We start from the raw sequence: 22093 nt of genomic DNA on the forward strand, positions 1-22093 counted from the left end.
AAAGAAAGACATTGAGACTACCAAACCCCTTAAACCATTTGACCCTCATGATCAATACATCATCACTACTGATGCTGGTAACCATTGTTTGGGTGCAGTCCTAATGGCAAAGAGGGAAAATGGCAAGGAGGAAATCATTGTATTTGTATCAAGGGTACGTCGCGGAGCAGAACCCACTTATTCCAATATCTAGAAAGAGACCTTTGGTTTATGGTGGAGTGTGCAGTATTTTAGAAATGTTGTTTGGGGGAACAAATTCATCATACGCACTGACCATAAACTGTTGGTAGACTTATTTAGTACTGTCAATGGAGCTAGGGCAATGGCATGTATTGCAAAATGGCCGTACTGCATGCAAGAATGTCAGTACAAATTGCAGTATGTGCCAGGAGTCTGAAATTTCGCTTCTGACTGCCTTTCTAGATTACCTGTAGCAGAAAGTGATAGTGTAGATGAAGAAGATGATGTGGAATTTATATGTGCTGTGAGCATGGTCACTTCTGGAGTGTTTTTGGAAGAAGAATGGCATGCTGCTGCCTCCAAAGACAAGATGTTGCAAGAAGGGATAGAATGTCAAATGGCCCAACAGTGCACGTGAGATGAAGCAGGATTTGGTCAAGCATTGGAGGTCTGCTAACAAGTTATCTATCATAAATGGTATTTTATTGAGAGGTGAACGTTGGTGATTCCTATGGAGATGAGATTGAAAGTGTTGGGGTGGGCACATGAAGGTCATGTGGGCATGCATGCAATAAAGCACGGTGTGAGAGAGTACCTTTGGTGGCCTAGAATGGACAGAATAGTTGAACATTGTGTGAGGGAGTGTAGTGCATATGTCTTAAGCAACAAGTCACAGGTCACCGTTTCCTATCTCTCCTATAATCAGCAATGGAGTACCTTGGCTAAATTGGCTTTCAATGTGTCAGGTCCTTTTGGGGTTTTGGGCAGTTTGCCTAAGTATGCCTTGGTATTAGTTGACTACATGTCTAAGTAGGCAGGAATACAATTTGTAACTAATGTCACTTTCAAGACAATCATTGATTTTTTTCAAGCCACTTTCATTAGAGAGGGCTTTCCAGAAGAATTAGTGACTGCTAATGGCAGCCAATTAATATCCAGCAAGATGAGTATTTTCTTGATCTCTAATGGAACCAAACACATTAGAACATCATTGTACCATTTCCATAGCAACCGACTTGTCGAAAGAGTGAATTGTGTAGTGAAGCACCAACTTTAGTTAGCTCTTATTAATGGCATCATTTGGCAAAAAGCTGTTAAGGGCATTTTGTGGCCCATGAGAACCACCCCACATGTTAGCACAGGGGTATCTCCTTTTTCTTTGTGCAGAGGCAAAGTGGCTGTTCATGATTGAATAGGGAATAGATAAACAGAAAGCATTTGGATGGTGAGAAAGTGAGTGGTGCCCTGGATGTGCGAAGATGTGTGCAAGAGAAGTATGCTTCAACAGGGAATGTAGGTAAGGAGTGTAGAGTTCAAGCTGGTGACCTGGTGAGGATACTAATTGCCAGGCATGTTCATAAGGGTCAGTCTAGTTTTTCACCACCACATTTTGTGAAGGAAGTAAGGAATAGAGTTGTGATTTTGGAGAATGGCAAAGTTTGGAAGTAAAGTGGTAGCCGAAGCTGATTATGTGTGTGAAAGAATGGGTACGGGGAGAGCTCAGGGGTCAGTGAAAGAATGGGGACGGGGAGGGTTCAGGGGTAGGTGAAGTCTACTGATGTTCCAGAATGTTGTCCTAGTTCAAAGCGAAAAAGGTTTTTGCCTCAGAAATTCAATGATTTTGTGATGTAGGTGGTTCCTTTAAGTGTATTTACTTGTGCCCATATTTCTCCACATTTAATGTATTATAGAAGTTACATTTATATATTTGTGCTACTCTATCTTTAAGGTTAATTTTTATGTAAAGTTTATGAGTTCCATTGCATGTAACTTGTTAAAGTGCATATTGCGCAAGAACTGTATATGACAGTATCTTTTGCTCCTTATAGGCATTTTGGAAGCGAGGGGGATGTGTTGGGGAATGGCCTACCTCCGTTCTTATCTTCATGTCACAGGAATTGGAACGTGGCAGGAGTTTGGAATGGACCACTGTACACATTCTGAGATCAGCAGCTGCTGCCTGTTTCTCGGTGCGGGTGGTTGAATAAAACTTATCTTCCGCATACAACGTGGTCGTCTCTTCAAACAGAAAGTACTGATTACATGTTGTGCAAAGGCTAACTAAACAAGCAACTCGTACCACATATTCCTAGCAGATGTCCATTCCAGAAATACATAGAAATATCATTGCTAAAAGCAGTGAGCTTAAAGGTTATGAAATATGAAATATATAATGAAGCTAAAAACAGGGGGTTCCAACTCGGGTGCAAAAGTTCCTCAACACCCCTCCCTCCCCCTTGTCAGTGAGAAAGACAGATTCTGAAAACTATACTATATAAAATACTAAAGGATTAAAATGCTCACACCAACAAGCAGAGCAAACAAGCCATACAGGAGGAGCCAATTAAAACATAACAATGGGCAAATTTCAAAGGTTATTGGAGGTTTTCATGATGTCATCCATATTGTCAATCGTAATGGAATCCAGAATGGACCCTGCATCCACAGACAACAGAACCACCAGAGCCTCGGTGAGTAAGTCAAAGGATCAGACATGATTGAGAGCCTCAGCCTCCACCGAGGAAGCAGCATCCTATGCAGAGCCCACAGTGAGTGAGAAAGAAGATTGGAGTCCTGGAGCCATAGCATCCATATTCATATAAGATAGCTTTTAAAAGGCATACTGAAGCAATCATAGTCTCATAAGACAACTCCATAAATGAGCCCTAAACAACAACATTAGCAGATTCATGTTCCTAGATAGTACCAATTGCGTTGAAAGACACACATCCAGTACACACTCTAAAGAGCACCAAAGACAACAGAACACAGGCTGCCCACAGTAAAACCATAGTGGCTAAAAAGACAAAAGACCAGTAGTCCTTTACTTCCTGCAACAGAGGTACACCAAAGGACTTTACCATGTGTTCATGACACATCCAGACGTGCAGTAGGTCCAGCACCATTTGGCATTGAAATGGGACTTCCACAGTGGAGCAGAAATAGTAGTAGCAAAATACCAACATTTAAGAACAATACGAGATGTATGCCTCCAAAGAAACCCAAAAACAAGGAGTGTATAAAAGATGGAATCACTCTACAAACTGTCAGGAAAGGTACTCTCAAAGCGAAACTTGTTTGTCTTAAAAAAGTGCACCACACCCATGGTGTTGGAAGCATTACAACTGCCACTCACAAGTTCACCAAAGTGCCTTGGAAAGTTGGTGTTTAAAAGTGACTGTATTTCAGAGGACGTCCTTGCCACTTGCAATTCAGAGGTTTCATGGGCAGATGTAAGTGCCACGTGTTTCTGAAACAATAGTGCTTTCAGCCTGCTCAGCTTGAGATATTTCCCCATAATTGGCTGAGTTCATACACGTATCTTCTCTTTTAGTTACAGTAATATTCAAGCTCAGAAAGCATTGAAGAAAATGTTTTAACATCCCAGTCATCAGATACAACACCTGGTGTTATCACATAGTGTATCGCAACCTTAAAAACATGTAGAATTGGAATAGTTTCTGTAGGACCAAAAATTTTACATGGAACTCTATCCCAAACACTTCCATCAGGAAATGGAACAACAGAAATGTTCACCAGGGGCAGGTCTCTTCGCACCTTGTGGGAAGACAAATTAGGCTTAAAGACCTCATCTACCAGTTCAACAGCAGAGCATTCAGGAAGATAATGCCCATTTATAAGCAAAAAGAAAACAGTCACAAATCCAACCCAGAAGAGAGAAAAGAAGGTGAGTTCAGGATCCTTATGCTCCAGTGCCAGAATCAAAGCTTTTAGCCCAGCCAGTGTTACAGTGCAATCCCTAAGGGACTGTGTGAAAGTTTGCTGAGGGTGGAACGCTCCATCCCTTATTACTCCATGACAGCCATGCAAATCGTTGAGCATAGATGTTTGGTGCCTATAGCTGGCTGAGCTGAACCATCAGAATATATGATATATTTATACTGATTAGGAGGGAAAAAGTTAATGGGCATGGAGTATTCTAGTTCATACTGGAGAAATTCTTGAGTTTGTACTATTTCTTTTTAGAACAGCAGGGTGTCATCTGCAAAAGGTGCAGACAAATCTTCTGACCCCCCACCCTAGGGGCATCACTCTCACCACCCTCCAGGTAAGCAACCATGTGATTGAGGTACAGGGAACATAGTGTTGGGGCAAGTACGCACCTCTGGCATACACCTTTGTGTACCCTATGCGCCCTGTCAACTCTCGCCTAGTACCTCATTGGACTGGGGCATAGGCATCATGGCTTTAAATGCACAAGGATGTCCAATATATAGGAAGGGACCTCATTTTTCTTCAGAGCCTTCCATAATTTATGGTGGGGAACCAGATCAAAAGCGGATTTTAGATCCACAAATACTAAATACAAATGTGACTTCTGAAGGACAACAGTCTTCCAGTAGAGTGTCAGTAACCTAAAGACTTGATCGATTGTGGTTATCTGGCTCCTAAACCCCAATTGCAGGTATGACAGAGATTGGAGTTCCTCTATCCAGAGGTCCAATTTATTCAAAACCTGCCTGCAAAAGACCTTTTGAATTACAGAAATAAGACTTACTGGCCTATAATTCAAAGAGGAGTCCCTTGAGCCCTTTTTGTAGAATGGGACAATATTGGTTGCTTTCTAGCTGCATGGGATGCTCCCTCCCAACCCCCCAGTATTGTCATTGTATAGCTTATTTATAAATAGGGGCCAGTTCTCTATGTCTGCCAAGAAAAGTTCCCCAGGGACACCATCAGGCCTGGCGGCTTTGCCTTCTGCAATGGCTTTGAATGCCCGCACAGACTCTTTTATCTCAATCATTAGTGGGTAAGTGGGGGTTTGTGTCACAAAACTTGGAAGATTCCAAACATCCACAACTTTCATCAAGGGAGGCCCATAAAGGTCTGAAAAATGTTTGTGCCACGACTCAGGATGGATAGCGCCCCGCAAAATGGATTGTGGTAGTTTGTCCACTATTTGCCATTAACTGCCAAAACATCATAGTGCCCTTGGAGATTGCAGCCTTGCAAATGTCTTCACAGATCTGCATGTCCCAAGCATGGTGTGCTTTTATATGGGACAATTTATTTTGTTTCCTTCTGGCTCTAATGAGGTTCATGATGCCCCACTCTAAGGTTTGACAAAGCTTAGTTTTAACTAAATTACAATCTTTGTTAAACCAAGGGCGACCGGGTTTAATGGTCTGCATGATGCTGTATGAAACATTCACCTAAGACGTTATGTAGCTTTTAATGTATCAATGAGATTACAAGATGTTTATCTTGCAGGGAGGTGAAACTGTCTAAATCAGTAATGGCATTCAGCAGGGCCCTATTCATTTTGGTCCAGAGATCTGGTTTCCCTGCTGTTTTGGCCCATTTTACCATGCTCCCGTTGTCAGATGGAATTAAGTCTGCAGCTAGTGATAGTGGAATATTTGCTGAGTGTTTAGTTATAGACACAAAGGGAGACCTTGCAGGGAATCCCCTGGCTTTGCCTTGCCCAGGGTGACTACGGGCCCCAGTTTACATCACAGCAGAAGCCTCCATGCCTGCATCTCCAGTGCACCTTCTGGCACTAATATTGCCCCTGCTTCTCCCGCAGTGTGGGAGACCCTGCATAGGTTCACTTGACTTTGCCTGGCCAAGGATGACTACAGGCCCCAGTTAACATCACAGAAGGAGCCGCCACGCTCACATCTCCAGCGTGCCTTCTAGCTTATATTGCACTGGCTTCTCCCGCAGTGTGGGGAACCTTACATGGGTTCATGTGACTTTACCTGGCCCAGGGTGACTTTGGGGCCCAGGGTGTCTATGGGGCCATGCATCTCCAGCATGCCTTGTGGTACTTATTGCACTGGCTTCTCCTGCAGCACAGGAGATCTTGCAGGTGTTGACTTCATTTTCCTGGCTTAGGATGACTATGGGCCCCAGTTTAAATTGCAGCAGGTGCTGCCACATTGTCATCTCCAGCATGCCTTCCGGTGTTTATATTGCACTGGCTTTTCCCACAGCACAGGACAATTTGCAGGGGATCACTTGACTGTGCCTGGGGGGACTGCAGCCTCAGATTCCATTGCGGCAGGAGCCGCCACGCCCGCATCTCTGGCGCACTTTCTGGTGTTTATATTGCACTGGGTTATCCCACAACACGGGTGACCTTGCAGGTGTTCACTTGACTTTGCCTGGCCCAGGGTGACTACAGGCCCCAGTTTACAAAGCAGCAGGAGCTGCCATGCCCACATCTCCAGTGGGCCTTCTGTTGATCGAATATGTGACAGAACAACTAGGTCCTAAACAACTATAGCCTAAACCACTACTGCTAAACAACTAAAAAGTCTCTACAACTAAGTACTGAACAACTACTGTCTGAACAACTATTGTGTCTGAATAACAATTGCCTGAACAACTAATATATATATATATATTCTAAACAACTAATAAACCATAAAAACCAAAAGGAAAACCTTACCTTAAAATTAGTTGTTCAGGCAATTGTTATTCAGGCACAATTGTTGTTTAGACAGTAGTTGTTCAGTACTTAGTTGTAGAGACTTTTTAGTTGTTTAGCAGTAGTGGTTCAGGCAAGTAGTGGTTTAGACCTAGTTGTTCAAGATGTTTCCCCTGTTGATCATATTGTACTGGCTTCTCCCACATTGCGGGAGACCTTGCAGAGGTTCACTTAACTTTCCCTGGCTCAGGGTGACTACGGGCCCCAGTGTACATCACAGCAGGAGCCGCCAGGCCCACATCTCCAGCACACCTTCTGCCGCTTATATTGCACCGGCTTTTTATGCAGCGCAGGATAACTTGTAGTGGTTCACTTGATTTTGCCTGCCACAGAGTGACTATGAGCCCCTGTTTACATTAGGGGAGGGGCCGCCACACCTGCATCTCCAGCACTCTTTCTGGTGCTTATATTTCATCAGCTTCTACCATAAAGCGGGCAGAGCCCGAGCCAAGGGCAGACCTTTCCTGTACCCATCAACGCCAGGAAGAAGCGGTGGGGGGCCAGTCCCCTTGGTTCATCTTGCAGGTGCAGGGTGTTTGCCCCTTAGGAATTTCCCTGCTTGTTGAGATCCTGTGTGGGGTCCCCGGTTTGCACCATAGAAGGCTGACTTTCTTGGAAGCTGCCCTTCTCTGCCTTTGACTTAGCTTGTGGCTCGGGAGTGAGTTGTTATCTCTGCCCTGTGTAGTCAGACTTCCTGTGAGACTGTTCCTGCTGATCCATCATGAGGGGACTTTGTTTGGGTGCTGTTAAGGAAGGGTTGTAGGTATTTGTTGTTTGAGACTGGTTCGAAGGCTTATTATCTTCTCTGGTATTGAGTAGAGTGGGAGTCTGTAGGGGTTAATATAAGGTTCATAGATATGGGAAAGAGAAAGGTTCTGCCTGTCAGGGTACACCCCATCCATTTTCCCTCATGTGTCCACCATTGAGTGTTTTTTATCTGGGCGGTGGGGATGGTCTCAAAAGAAATAGAGCCGGCAGGAAGAAGGCTCTCCTTGTTGAGGGATAGTGCCCCTCTGCCCACCCCTCGTTCACCCTGCTGTAGTCTGGACCTCACAATGCCCAGTGTGCTGACCAAGCCATGTGATCTGATGGCTTAGGGTGAGGGCCAGGGGGAGGGGGAAGTTTGACTGCACCCAGGATCTCAGCTCCCTATCTCCCATGACGAGCCCCGGATGTAAGCGGAAGAGGCGGGACTCTGCTGTGTCCCAGTGTAGTTTTCAGGCCAATGTAGTTACTCAAACTGATTTTAACACTTCTTGCCCGGAAAGAGGCTATCACTCCTTTAGGGAATTTTTTAACATGTTTAAGGCAATTTTAGATGCCACGTTTGACCCAATTATGTAGAGGCTCACCCAAACTGAGTCTCTAGTGTCTGAAATCCCGGCCCTCAGCAGCCCTAGGAGGTTATTGCAGCAGGAACTCACTACCCAACCCACATCAGTGCACATTGCTAACCCCTATCATCCCACCGTACCCCGGGCCAGTAGGCCTCCTGCTGGAGCCAGTTGCCCTTTGAGTGCCTCCAAGCCATTGAGATCCAACAAGAAACCCAACTAGGTTCATCTAATTCAAACCGCCTCAAGTAAGGTGGTAAGCGAATGCGCTCCTGTGCCCCCTCCTTCCCCCATTTCTGGGGCTATACTTAACTTACCCCCAGAGGCAGGGCCTTACATTTTTTGTCCTGGGGAACGTTCCACCTTGAAACAATCCAAACTCCTATTGGGGGTTAAAAATAAGGTGGTGCATTGATTTAATTTGAATTTGTTTTAAGGATGGTGATATTGGAGTCCATTATAATGGTTCAGAGAGTCAGTTGCATGGGCAAGGGCATCAAAAGGTGGGAGGGGGTTTGCATGGTAGTGAATTTCGATAACCCCTTGGTTGTGATAGCACGTCCAGTCTTTATAAATTACTTATACTTGGACACGCCGGAGGTCGGTGAACCTTTTAACCGAGTTGGGGTCTCCTCATCCAAGAATAGTCGGATCCCTCAAATCAGTAATCAATAATCATTTTAATCAATAACCAATACTCAATTAGTAATCAAACAACATCTTAGGAATCAATAGTAATCAGTAATTTGACACACCATAACCTTTCATTCATGAATAACCACACCTGTTTATTAAAAGTTAATGAGTTTATTTCCCTATATTAACAAAGCTAATACAATATAAGTAAGTCTCAAAATCAAATGATATACGTATACGAACATTACTTGCTGTCCATAGCGACGGAAGAAATGCAATCTACGCAAGATTTGGATTATAATGCACTCGGTTATGGCAATGCAAATCACTAATATGAGTAACTGAATTTGACTAATTGCATACATCGGTCATCATAACAAGATTTCAATTTAGCATGGTGCATCAAATGAATACCTCAACTAATCTCTAATTAGCATTGGCATGTGGGGCTTCATGCAAAACGAATTTAGTCAACATAAATTTAGAAAAACTTCTAGCTTGGGCTCTGTCAAAATAAGCAGTTGGTACCTAGGAAGGAAAACACAATGCATAATACATTTTATCCTTTTATAATTACCAATTACAATCAGCACTCAAGGTAAGTCTTCGTCCTTCAGGTACCGGTTCGATCAGCGTGGGGCAGAATTCAAAGGGGGCAAAGTTAAAGGCAAGTCTTCCTTGCAGCAACAAGGAAAATGGGGCAAAAGTTATCGTATGGGCAAGACAGGGTAAAACTAAGTTGAAGTCTCTAGGGTGAGAATTCTTAAAGTCTCTCTCTCTGGGATAGAGAAAAGGCATCAAAGTGTCATTTAAAATGGCGCCTTGAATCTGGCTTCAAAATGGCATCGAGGAAAAATGGCTGACTTCTCTTCGTCCTGTGGGTTAAAGTAAGAAACCGTTTCAAATTCTTCAGGGTCTTCCATTGGAGGGTCCATAGGGTGGTTTCTCTTTGACCAATGAATAGTGTCTTTCTTTTAGCACTCATTTATGCATAAGGTGTCCTTGGAGTTTTGGAACACAAGTAGCAACAAAGTTTGCCAATTATTTCTGTATCAGTGTCTTTATTGTCTGCACCTGCAGAAACTGACCTTGCTTCAAAGGCGATGAAACTAGCCTAGCACGAAACCTTGAGATAAGTGTATTAGTCATTTCTCCTGGAAAAATACAGCCTTTAAAGTTAAAATGTGTTTTTGTAAATACAAATGAAAACCATGCAGTCAAATTTGAAACCAGGCAACTAGGCCAAAGCCTCTGCTAAATTTAAGCTAAGCATATAACAGTTTTCAACAAGAATATCATAAAATACATTTGCAATTATGACGGATTACTACATTTTCGATTCTTCATGATTAATTAAGCTTGTTTATAATAATGGCGAACTACCTCGTGGGCACATTTTCCTACATGCTGTCAGAGTCACCAGATCCTCGGGGTCTGTGCACGTTCCCAACACTTCCACCACAAGACAGCTCCAATACTCTGATTAGATTTATCACAGAGTCTAAGAGAGTCCAAGTGGGGAAAAGGGGATTAGGACGGGAACAGCTGGGAAGGAGACCTGTAGGAAGCAAAAGGTTAAAACACAACATCAAAATTACATCTCATGAATTCAGTACCATGCTACAACTCAAAGCTTCGTCTTTTCCAAAAAACATGAACAACCCTAGAATAGTCCTAAAACTGACTAGGCTTTAGATGACCGCATACCTGAGGAGGAAACAGGAAAAGTTAAATAGGACTTTCAGATTCGAGTACTTTCTTTAGCATGAGAATCAGGAAACACTCTGAGCAATTTCTAAACAACCATATGAATCTCCTTTTAAGAATACATATCAGGAACACACAGCATTACATCTAGAATTCTGGTATTGTTGTGTTCATCTCAGAAAAAACATTGGGAAGTGAATTGCGCACACTGCAGATTTTTATATGAGTATTAAACACCATAAAGGATTGTGCACCATGAAATCACACAACGTAGATTCAAGGAATAAATCACGCAACGTGTCAACTTGAAATGCTACCAAGAAAATGTCTTAGAATAGTAGCGCACAGTAATTTACATTATTTATACACGAGGAAAGAATTGCGCGTCTTGCCGATTCAAATGCCACCATAAAAATATCAAGAAATGGTAGCGCACAATGAACATGAAAATCACTCAGGGAAAGAATTGCGTGTCTTGTCGATTCAAATGCCACCATGCAAATGCCAAGAAATGGTACCGCACAATGATTAACATGAAAAAACACTCAAGGAAAGAATCGCGTGTGTTGCCGATTCGAATGCCACCATGTAAATGCCAGAAAATGGTAGCGCTCAGTGAACAGCATGAATTACACACGAGAAGTGAATCGCGCGTTTCGCAGATTCGAATGCCACCATGTAAATGTCAAGAAAAGGTAGCGCGCAATGAACAACAAAGTTAAATGCTCATGAAACGAGCTGCACGTCTTGCCAACTCGTAAAACATCATGTAAATGTCAAGAAATATCAGCGCGCAATGAACAACCATGTAATAACGAAGTCAAATCTTTATGGAATAAATTGCGCGTCCTCCCTATTTGCAAACCACCATACAAATGTCAAAAAATGGCAGCGCACAAGTAATCTGTTATTCATTTAAGAATTAAAATCAAGAATATGAAAATTCTCAATTACGGTGTTGGGAAATGTCCAAACACCGTCTTACCGCCTGGAAACAGTGATCACCAATGAGAGATGAGTGCAGAAGACTGGAAAATCCAAATAGGCCGCCGGGACAGGAGCTCAGGAAGAAGCTGCTGCTCTGCACCGGGACCTCTGAATAGTGAGCACTGGGATTTGGGCTGACTCTCTTTTATAGAGTCTTGGCCCCGCCTAGAACCACGGCCAGGCATGTTGCAGGGTAAGTCTCTGAAAGGCCCTGGAAAGGGACCACACCCTGCCACTCCCTAACTCACTCTGAATGTCTGCAGCAATACATTTCAAATGTACAGTATTTATAAGCACCTTAAAAATGTATCTTTTGGGTGGAATTCTGCAATGCAAAAGGTTAAACAATAACATATCATCACAATGCATAAATTACATTATCTTGCGAGTGCTGGGTTTTTGCATTCTAGGTGCCCGTAGAGCGGCACTGTCCTGGTGTTGACAGTACTCCCCTCTCCCAGGCGTGCTCTAGGGCCTGGTTTATCTGGATTGAGACAATGAAAGCGTCTCACAAGTACTGGAGCATGAACATCAGATGCGGAAACCCATGAATTACTTTCAGGGCCATAACCTTTCCATGAGATTAAGTACCATAGGTTACGCCCTCTCAGTTTAGAGTCCAACACTTTCTTGACTTCATATTCTTCTTCCCCTGTACTAGAACAGGAGCTGGATGAGGGTGGACCTTTTGGACTGCCCTTTTTAAGAGGGAAGTATGGAACACTGGATGAATCCGTAATGATTTTGGCAATTGTAGTTTATAGGTCACAGGATTGATTTGCTGAAGAACAGTGTAAGGACCTATAAATTTGGGGTTGAACATGTGCTTCTTCTTGAAGTCTATATGTTTTGTGGAAAGCCACACTTTGTCACCAGGTTGATACTACGGTCCCTCACAATGTTTCTTGTCATAATGCTTTTTGTATTTTTTTTTGGCTTTTTCTAAATGTTGTTGAATCGATTCCTGAGTTTGATGCAAATGTTGAATGATTTCTGACACAGCTGGAGTGAGAGAACTTTCTTGAGGAATTGTGATGGGCAAGGTGTCAGGATGATAGCCAAACAAACCAAAGAAGGGTGTAACGCCAGTAGAAGTGTGGAAGGAGTTGTTGTAGGCTAACTCAGCTAACCAGAGCATTGATGTCCATGAATTTAGTGCTTTTTCAGCATAAGCACGTAGGTATTGCTTCAAAGTCTGATTTAGTCTCTCCGTTTGACCATCTGTTTGAGGATGGTGGCTAGTAGATAGGGTAGATGTCACTTGGAGTGTTTTACACCATGTCTTCCAGAAGTTGGAGGCAAATTGCGATCCCCGATCGGAGAGGATCACTTTTGGCAGTCCATGATAACGAACCACTCTATTCAGTAAGATAGTTGCCAGTTCACTAGAGGTGGGTAATTTCTTACAGGCAATGAAATGTCCATATTTCGTGAGACTATCTACTACCACCAGAATTACTGAATGCTGTTGAACCACTGGCAGACCTGTAATAAAGTCTAAAGAGATGTGTTCCCACGGACGACTTGGGGTTGGGAGTGGGTGTAACAACCCTTTCGGTTTTGAATGACTTGTTTTAGTGCGAGCACAGACTTCGCAGTTGTTTACCATTGTTTTTACATCCTTTGTTAAGGTAGGCCACCAAAAATAGCGTTGGATTAATTCAAGAGTTTTTGGAGTACCACAGTGACCTGCTGTAGGTATAACATGCAACCAATGAAACACTATTTTGCGAAGTTTGGTAGTGGGCACGAACAAACAAGCATTGTGAAAGGGTAATCCTTGCTTGATTGATCTTTTCGGATCTGCTTGGGCCCACGCCTGCCATTTTTCAACAGTGAATGAATTGCGGATGTCTTCAAAGAAATCTTCTGTTTTTATGATACATAGGACCTTGTCAGGAGCAATGATAGCTCTGGAGGTTTGAACTGCAGGCAATGTGGTAGACTCTTGGCGGGGCAAGGCGTCAGCTTTGCGATTATCTTTACCAGGCCGGAAGGTTACCACAAAATCAAACTCGGCAAAAAACAGCATCCTGCGTAATTGTCGAGGAGTCAAAAGTCTGGCAGAACTCATGAATTGAAGATTGCGATGATCAGTATATACTGTGACAGTATATTTAGCTCCCAACAAATGATGTCTCCATTCTTTAAAGGCGTCATGAATCGCCAGAAGCTCTTTTTCAGCAATGACATAGTTCTGTTCGGCTTCGTTCAACTTCCGAGACATGTAAGCTACAGGATGAAACTGACCAGTGTCTTTGTTTCGTTGTGACAAGACTGCTCCTATCGCCACATCTGAAGCATCAGCTTCCACTATGAAAGGTCGATCCGCATCTGGATGAGTCAAAACTGGGGCAGTGGAGAAAGCTTCTTTCAAAGTTGAAAAGGCTTGGTCTGCTTCTGGGGACCATACACATTTTTATTTCTTTCTTAATAACTTAGTAATTGGAGCCACTGTCTGGGAGAAATGATTGATGAACCTCTGGTAAAAATTTGCAAAGCCCAGGAAACATTGTACATCACGAACAGTCTTTGGGATGTGCCATTCAGATACAGCTTTTACTTTCCTTTCTGCCATCACCATACCTTGAGGGGTAAGGATAACCCCTAAAAACTCAACTGTGGTAACATGAAACTCACACTTGGTTAGCTTGCAATATAAATGGTGTTAACGAAGGGCTGCCAAAATTTTCTTGACATGTTGAACATGTTCATTCTCATTGTCTGAGTAGATCAAAATGTCATCAATGTAAACTATGGCAAAGATATCGAGGTACTCTCTAAGAACATCATTTAAGAAAAATTGAAATGCTGCTGGAGCATTGCACAGACCAAAAGGCATGACGGTTTATTAAAAAAGGCCATATCTTCTTTTGAATGCAGTTTTCCATTCGTCACCCTCTCTCATTCTGACCAAATGGTAAGCACCTCGAAGATCAAGCTTCATGTAGATTTTTGCTTTCTTTACTTGTTCCAGTAAGACCGGAATTAGAGGCAAAGGAGATTTGTTCTTGATGGTGATTTAATTCAAGCCCCTATAGTCGATACAAATTCGAAGCTCTCCGTTCGCTTTTAAAACAAAAAACAAAGGAGATGCTGTGGGAGACTTAGAGGGGCGGATGAAACCATTCGCTAAGAATTGATCCAAGTATTTTCGTAAATGTTGATTTTCATGTTCTGACAGGGCATACACACAACAGTTGGGAAGTATCCCCCCTGGGACTAGATCAATTTGACAGTCATAAGATCTATGAGGAGGTAAGTTCTCTGCTTCCTTCTCATCAAATACATCTTCATAAGACGAATACTGTTTGGGCAACTGAACTTCCTTCTCTGCGGCGGTAGCTATGCAAGAATGGCGAACTTCCGATTCTTGAGTCCTTTGGAGACAATGTTCTTTACATAGCACTGATGAGAACACGATCTTTCGTTCTGCCCAATTAATCTCTGGATTGTGATGAGTTAACCATGGCAAGCCAAGGATGATCCCATACTGGGGAGCATGGATCACGTCAAGGATGAGTTCCTCTTTATGTCTCTTTCTTTGATTTTTACCTTCACAAATTATTGTCAAGGGGACAGTCTGAAGAGTTATCGGACCTCCAGTCAAGAGTTATCCATCAACTTCCTGGATGGTTTCTGGGGTCTTCTTTTCAATACATGGGATCCCCCATGCCCAAACCAATTGGGCGTCAACAAAGTTTCCGGTAGCCCCAGAGTCGACTAGAGCCTTCTTGAAATAGGTCTTTTTCTTGACATGAACTCTTATTCCCAATCTTAGATGTTTGGATTGTGAAGGATCCACGGTGGCACCCAAGAGCAACCCTTCTCTGCAACTTGGGTGCTTTAGATTTGCCGACTCGACTGATGCATTGGTTGCAACTTTCTGAACTGGGCCTCGCTTGCTCTTTGTTTTGATTGGACAATCTTTGGCGAAATGACCTTTCCGCCCACAATAGAGACATTGCCCATTTTTTCTGCGTAGGTCCTTTTCATCTTTGGTCAAAGGTCACCTGATGGTTCCAATTTCCATCGGTTCCGGCGTTCTTTCTCTCGGAGTTCTTGAGTCTTTGTTATCATGAGCATGCCAAGAATGTTTTTCAGTCCCTTGGTGTAAGTCTAATAATTCATGATCTGCTGACTGTATTACAGTTCTACGATCGAAAACTCTCTCAAATTCACGAACAAAATTGTTCCAGTTGTACAACAGGGGACTATTTTTACGCACAAGAGGAATAGCCCAGGTAGCTGCATCTCCAGACAGATATGACAACAAGAAAGCTACTTTAGACTGGGTATCGGGGAAAGTATGTGGTCTGCAGGTGAAGTGAAGTTCCACTTGAACCAGAAAAGATTGCGCTTTCAAGGGATCACCTGAGAAGCGTTCTGGGGGAGCTAAAGGAATGGCTGAAGGAACATTGAGGGAAATGTTAGTCGGATTACCTCCAGAAGTCTGAGAAGAAGTACCTGGCCAAGACACACCTGTGGGACTTTGTTCTTTCTTCTCAACCTTATTCTGTAACTGACTCACCCTCTCAGCTAGACTATTTGTCAAATCCTTTGATGATACCACTTCTGATTGGAGCTGGGTGATAGCCTTGACTAGCTCGTCCAGTGTGGCCATGCTGAGAACATACAGAAACCAGGAGGATAATAATTTGTGGGCTCACTATTCTGTCAGAGTCACCAGATCCTCGGTGTCTGTGCACGTTCCCAACAATTCCACCACAAGACAGCTCCAATACTCTGATTAGATTTATCACAGAGTCTAAGAGAGTCCAAGGGGGGAAAAGGGGATTAGGACGCGAACAGCTGGGAAGGAGACCTGTAGGAAGCAAAAGGTTAAAACACAACATCAAAATTACATCTCATGAATTCAGTACCATGCTACAACTCTAAGCTTCGTCTTTTCCAAAAAACATGAACAACCCTAGAATAGTCCTAAAACTGACTAGGCTTTAGATGACCGCATACCTGAGGAGGAAACAGGAAAAGTTAAATAGGACTTTCAGATTCGAGTACTTTCTTTAGCATGAGAATCAGGAAACAAGCAATTTCTAAACAACCATATGAATCTCCTTTTAAAAATACATATCAGGAACACACAGCATTACATCTAGAATTCTGGTATTGTTGTGTTCATCTCAGAAAAAACATTGGGAAGTGAATTGCGCACACTGCAGATTTTTATATGAGTATTAAACACCATAAAGGATTGTGCACCATGAAATCACACAACGTAGATTCAAGGAATAAATCACGTAACGTGTCAACTTGAAATGCTACCAAGAAAATGTCTTAGAATAGTAGCGCACATTAATTTACATTATTTATACACGAGGAAAGAATTGCGCGTCTTGCCGATTCAAATGCCACCATACAAATATCAAGAAATGGTAGCGCACAATGAACAACATGAAAAGCACTCAGGGAAAGAATTGCGCGTCTTGTCGATTCAAATGCCACCACGCAAATGCCAAGAAATGGTAGCGCACAATGAATAACATGAAAAAACACTCAAGGAAAGAATTGCGCGTGTTGCCGATTCGAATGCCACCATGTAAATGCCAGAAAATGGTAGCGCACAGTGAACAGCATGAATTACACACGAGCAGTGAATCGCGCGTTTCGCAGATTCGAATGCCACCATGTAAATGTCAAGAAAAGGTAGCGCGCAATGAACAACAAAGTTAAATGCTCATGAAACGAGTTGCACGTCTTGCCAACTCGTAAAACATCATGTAAATGTCAAGAAATATCAGCGTGCAATGAACAACCATGTAATAACGAAGTCAAATCTTTATGGAATAAATTGCGCGTCCTCCCTATTTGCAAACCACCATACAAATGTCAAAAAATGGCAGCGCACAAGTAATCTGTTATTCATTTAAGAATTAAAATCAAGAATATGAAAATTCTCAATTACGGTGTTGGGAAATGTCCAAACACCGTCTTACCGCCTGGAAACAGTGATCACCAATGAGAGATGAGTGCAGAAGACTGGAAAATCCAAATAGGCCGCCGGGACAGGAGCTCAGGAAGAAGCTGCTGCTCTGCACCGGGACCTCTGAATAGTGAGCACTGGGATTTGGGCTGACTCTCTTTTATAGAGTCTTGGCCCCACCTAGAACCACGCCCAGGCATGTTGCAGGGAAAGTCTCTGAAAGGCCCTGGAAAGGGACCACACCCTGCCACACCCTAACTCACTCTGAATGTCTGCAGCAATACATTGCAAATGTACAGTATTTATAAGCACCTTAAAAATGAATCTTTTGGATGGAATTCTGCAATGCAAAAGGTTAAACAATAACATATCATCACAATGCATAAATTACATTATCTTGCGAGTGTTGGGTTTTAGCATTCTAGATGCCCGTAGAGCACGCACTGTCCTGGTGTTGACACATGCATTATTTTTCTTTGCTAAAATCACATTGCCTTATACGATTTGGTTACATGATATATGAATGTTTGTTAGTCCTTCTTTTTCTGCTTCATCAATCCCTCCTCTGATGACTAATTATGTCATCACATTAAATCTTCCACCACAAATTTTATTTCATTAAAATTCTGTTTAGTAATTTGACATTTCAGTCAATTCCCTCTTCCTTTTTGTTCCCTTTGATTTTTCCCTGTATATTTCTACTATTTTATTTTGTTCTTTCTCTTCTCTTCTTCTCTTGTTTCTTGATTTCAGTATTTTAATAGCTTTCCATATTCCTCAAATACCTATGAAGAAAATTAATATTATTAATATCCCTTTTACTATTTTCAGTAATATTCCGTTCCAAATGTTGCTGAGCCAATTTCCCACGGAAGCAAATCCTTTTCCAACCTTTTCCCATACTCCTGGTTCTTTCAGTTCTTTCAAATCTGCACTATCGTTAGTTAAATTTGCAAGCATGGTTCTAATTTGTTTACTATTGTCCGGTATATAAGAACAACAGTGACGTGCACTAAGCATTTCGCAAACACCGCCATTCTTTGCTAAAAGAATGTCTAAAGCAAGCCTGTTTTGAAGAGTCATAGCTCTTTCTGCAGCAAGTTCAGCATCAATCAGGATCATGGCTCCTGAGAATTTTGTCAGCATGTTATCCACAATAGTAGACAACTTTCATATTTTGATTGAATTCAGTATAACTCCTACGGAAGGAATCATTGCTCCAAATATATCTCCTACCACACCAGAAGCTGTCTCCCTTTTCTGAATCCGATGTAATTCAGACAGCTTTGGAAATTTCTTTAAGTCGTCCAGTTGAAAAATCTTTGTAAATACTATTCCCAAATAACATCTCCAATACCATCCTTTTGGAAGACGATAATAGGCATTGAGTCCACAAATATAGTATACTCCTGGAGTAGTTGGATCTAGGCCATTTAACATGAACGTCCATTTACTCTGGAATAAAAACACGTGTTTACATTCACTCGTTCCTACAAAGATTGTGTCATAATATGATTTAGGTCTATATATACAAAGCTTCCATACATGTATTGCATCTAAAGCTAGTTTCCCTTGTGTCTTTATTGCGGCAAAAAGCATAGTTATCTACAGATGTTCTTTTGTTTAATTCTTTTTCTAATTTTTCTTTTACCACTTTCCTTCTTTCTTCAGTGTGATCTAAAAAACTTTTCTCTACAGGTGAAAGCAAGCATGTAAGGTTTTCTCTATGAGCTTGAGCTGTGGGAAAAGGTGATAATGGTTCAAAGAAACCTCTAACTATTTTTATATAATAATCTCTTGCTACTTTACTCAAGTACTCTATTATGGGGACATCTGAAAATATGACATCATGATTGGAATAGAAGTATTGAATATACTCCTGGCTATAAAATCTGGCTAGTAACAAACTACATGTTATTCCATACGTAAGAGGCATGCTATGATATGTCACCCCTTCTATTACTGAGGTAGGTATTTGTGTGCATACATAATAATCTTTTGCATCCATTGTCTCAACAGACTCATTCAGCAAGCGATAGAAGACATTAGAAGAAAGTTCTTTCTTGTCATGCAAATATTTCTCGTCTTGTTCGAGTTTCTGCAAAGGAGTTAATTCAGTAGTAGTTTCAAAGGTTGAAGCATATTTCGCGTCTCTTTCATTCCCTCCATGCATTCCAAGAATTATTGCCATAATTATTAGTACACATGCAGTTATTAGACCTATACACATGTATTTACAATATTTCATTTTATGTCCTTGTGTAGTACGGCCTGGCATGATCTATATAGAATCAGAAAGTTGAAGGCACTTTATCAAATCAGATTTGCAGATATATATATATAAAGCTGAACTAGGTCAAAGTACACACGGTTTTCTTTAGCAGCTTAGTCTCTTATCGGTTAGCAGCTTTGTCTCAAAATCGGTTTCAAAGTCAATCAAGTTATCAATGTCTTATTCGGTTCAAAAGTATCAATGTCTTATGCGGTAATGTTCATGGAATTCCACTTTTCAAGTACCAAAGTGTCGTTCTGCTTCTTCGTTTTCAAGACTGAGAGATAGAAATTTGTCTGACTAATCGTTAGTGGCTGTGTATGCCCACTCTGAACCAGAATATCTTCTGCTCGGTATTCTTTTCCTTTTCAATTTTGCACCACCTTTCGATTCTCTTTCGCTTATGTCTTGTTCTTTGGCTGTGTAATTTTCTTCATTCGATGTTGTTATTACGATAGACACTTCTTTTTTTTTCTCCTTCAATTTTGGTCATTTGTTTTCGTTCAGTGTCTCTTTAGTCTTTGATATGCTTTGTCTTCTTTTCGCACTGCTTTCACCTGATGGACCTGCAACTGGTTCTGGAGGAATTTGAACAATTTCACTCTGCTCTGTCTTGTCTCCTTCCCCTAGGAGGTCAATCAGGTTTTCTCCTTCTTTTCCTGTATCGTCTGCTTCTGGGAAAGCCCTCCTCTTATTAGGCTCTCCTGCTTCTTCACCTGAGATGGGATCTTTGTCACCTCCAGGATTTTTGTCACTTTCTGAGGCTTCTTCTCTGTTGTCCTCAAAAGGATCAACTGCGTCTTCCTCAGAGAATGTTTCTTCTGTCTCGATTTCTTCTTGTTCGCTTTCAGGCTTTCTTCGTTCTGTCTCAGTGTCTGGTACTTTCCTGTCAGTTGTTGGTAATTTCAGTGCTTCAATTTCCTCTTCTGTGGGACACGTCACCCTTTTTGTGTGAATCCAGTTGGGAACTCCCGCACACTTCACAGCGGTGGTAGTTGTCAGAATCACTTTCCAACGGGGTTCCAGACACGACTTCCTCACGTGCTTCTTTATCACCACCCAGTCACCTGCTTTCAGGGTGTGGCCTGGACCTTGGATCGGTGGCAAGGTGGTTGCCTCCACCTGGTGAGAAAAAGAGCGGACCACATCAGCCAGACCTTTGCAGTAGTCCAATACCATATCATCTGTAATATTTACAAGAGCATTTGCAGGAACTGTTGGAAGTCTCATGGCTCTGCCCATGAGAATTTCGTGTGGTAATAGTCCAGTTTTTCTATCAGGTGTTTTCCTCATTGACATTAACACCAAGGGCAATGCGTCAGGCCATTTCAAGTTTGTGGATGCGCATATTTTTGCCATCCTTGATTTCAGCGTGCCATTCATTTGCTCCACTAGTCCTGATGCTTCAGGGCGGTAGCTACAATGCAATTTTTGTTCAATGTTCAGTGCTGCACACAGTAATTTGATTACTTCGTTATTGAAGTGACTTCCCCTATCTGATTCTAAAGAGATCGGAAATCTGAAACGTGGTATTAGTTCTCTCAAGAGTAGTTTTGCAACTATGAGACTGTCATTTCTGCGTGTAGGGTATGCTTCAATCCAGTGACTAAAAATACACACAATCACCAACACATATTTCAAGCCTGCATGCATAGGCATCTCAATGAAATCCATTTGCATCCTGCTGAATGGCCTTCCAATGTGGCTCAAATTTACTACCGTTCCCTTCCCTACGTTCATTTGTTGGCAAATGACGCAACAATGGCAAACTGCTTCAGCAACTTGGCGGAATTTGGGATTAAACCAATCAATTTTGAATAATCTAATCATGGCTTCTTTTCCAAGGTGGGCTTGGCCATGATATAACCTGGCTAATTGCGTCAAAAGACTGTCTGGCAAACCAATCTCCCTTCACTTGAAACCCACAAATCATCTGGTTTCTTTACGCATTGTAATTTACTCCATGAGAGTTTTTCATCCTTGCTAACATTATTCTGTAGGAATTTCAATTCTTAGATTGTGTCTATGACTTTTAGAGCAAAGGCTTCACTTGGTTCAAGTTCTGGCTCATTTATCAAGTTCCATTAGTCTCTGAGCAATATACAGTTCAATGCGCAACACCTTGCAACTTGATCTGCATATCCATTTCCCAAAGAAACAAAGTCTTGTGATTTCGAGTGTGCACTGCATTTTACCACTGCTACTTCTCCTGGTAACTGGATGGCATGTACCAATTCTCTTATTCTTTCACAATTTTTCACTGGTGATCCTGAAGCAGTCATGAAGCCTCTTTGTGACCACAATTGTCCAAAATCATGCACTATTCCAAATCCGTACTGACTGTCAGTGTAAATGTTGACTTTCATTAATGCGGAAAGTTGGCAAGCTCCAGTAAGGGCTACTAGTTCCGCTACCTGTGCAGAGTAAACTCCCTGAAGCCAAGATGCTTCCAGAACACCAGTTAATGTACATACAGCATATCCTGCTTTCAATATTCCTAGTGCATCTCTTAAACATGAACCATCAACAAAAATAATTTGATCATTTTCTTCCAAACAAGTATCTTTGATATCAGGTCT

Source organism: Pleurodeles waltl, chromosome 12 (genome assembly GCF_031143425.1).
Source record: "Pleurodeles waltl isolate 20211129_DDA chromosome 12, aPleWal1.hap1.20221129, whole genome shotgun sequence".
Classification (NCBI taxonomy): domain Eukaryota; kingdom Metazoa; phylum Chordata; class Amphibia; order Caudata; family Salamandridae; genus Pleurodeles; species Pleurodeles waltl.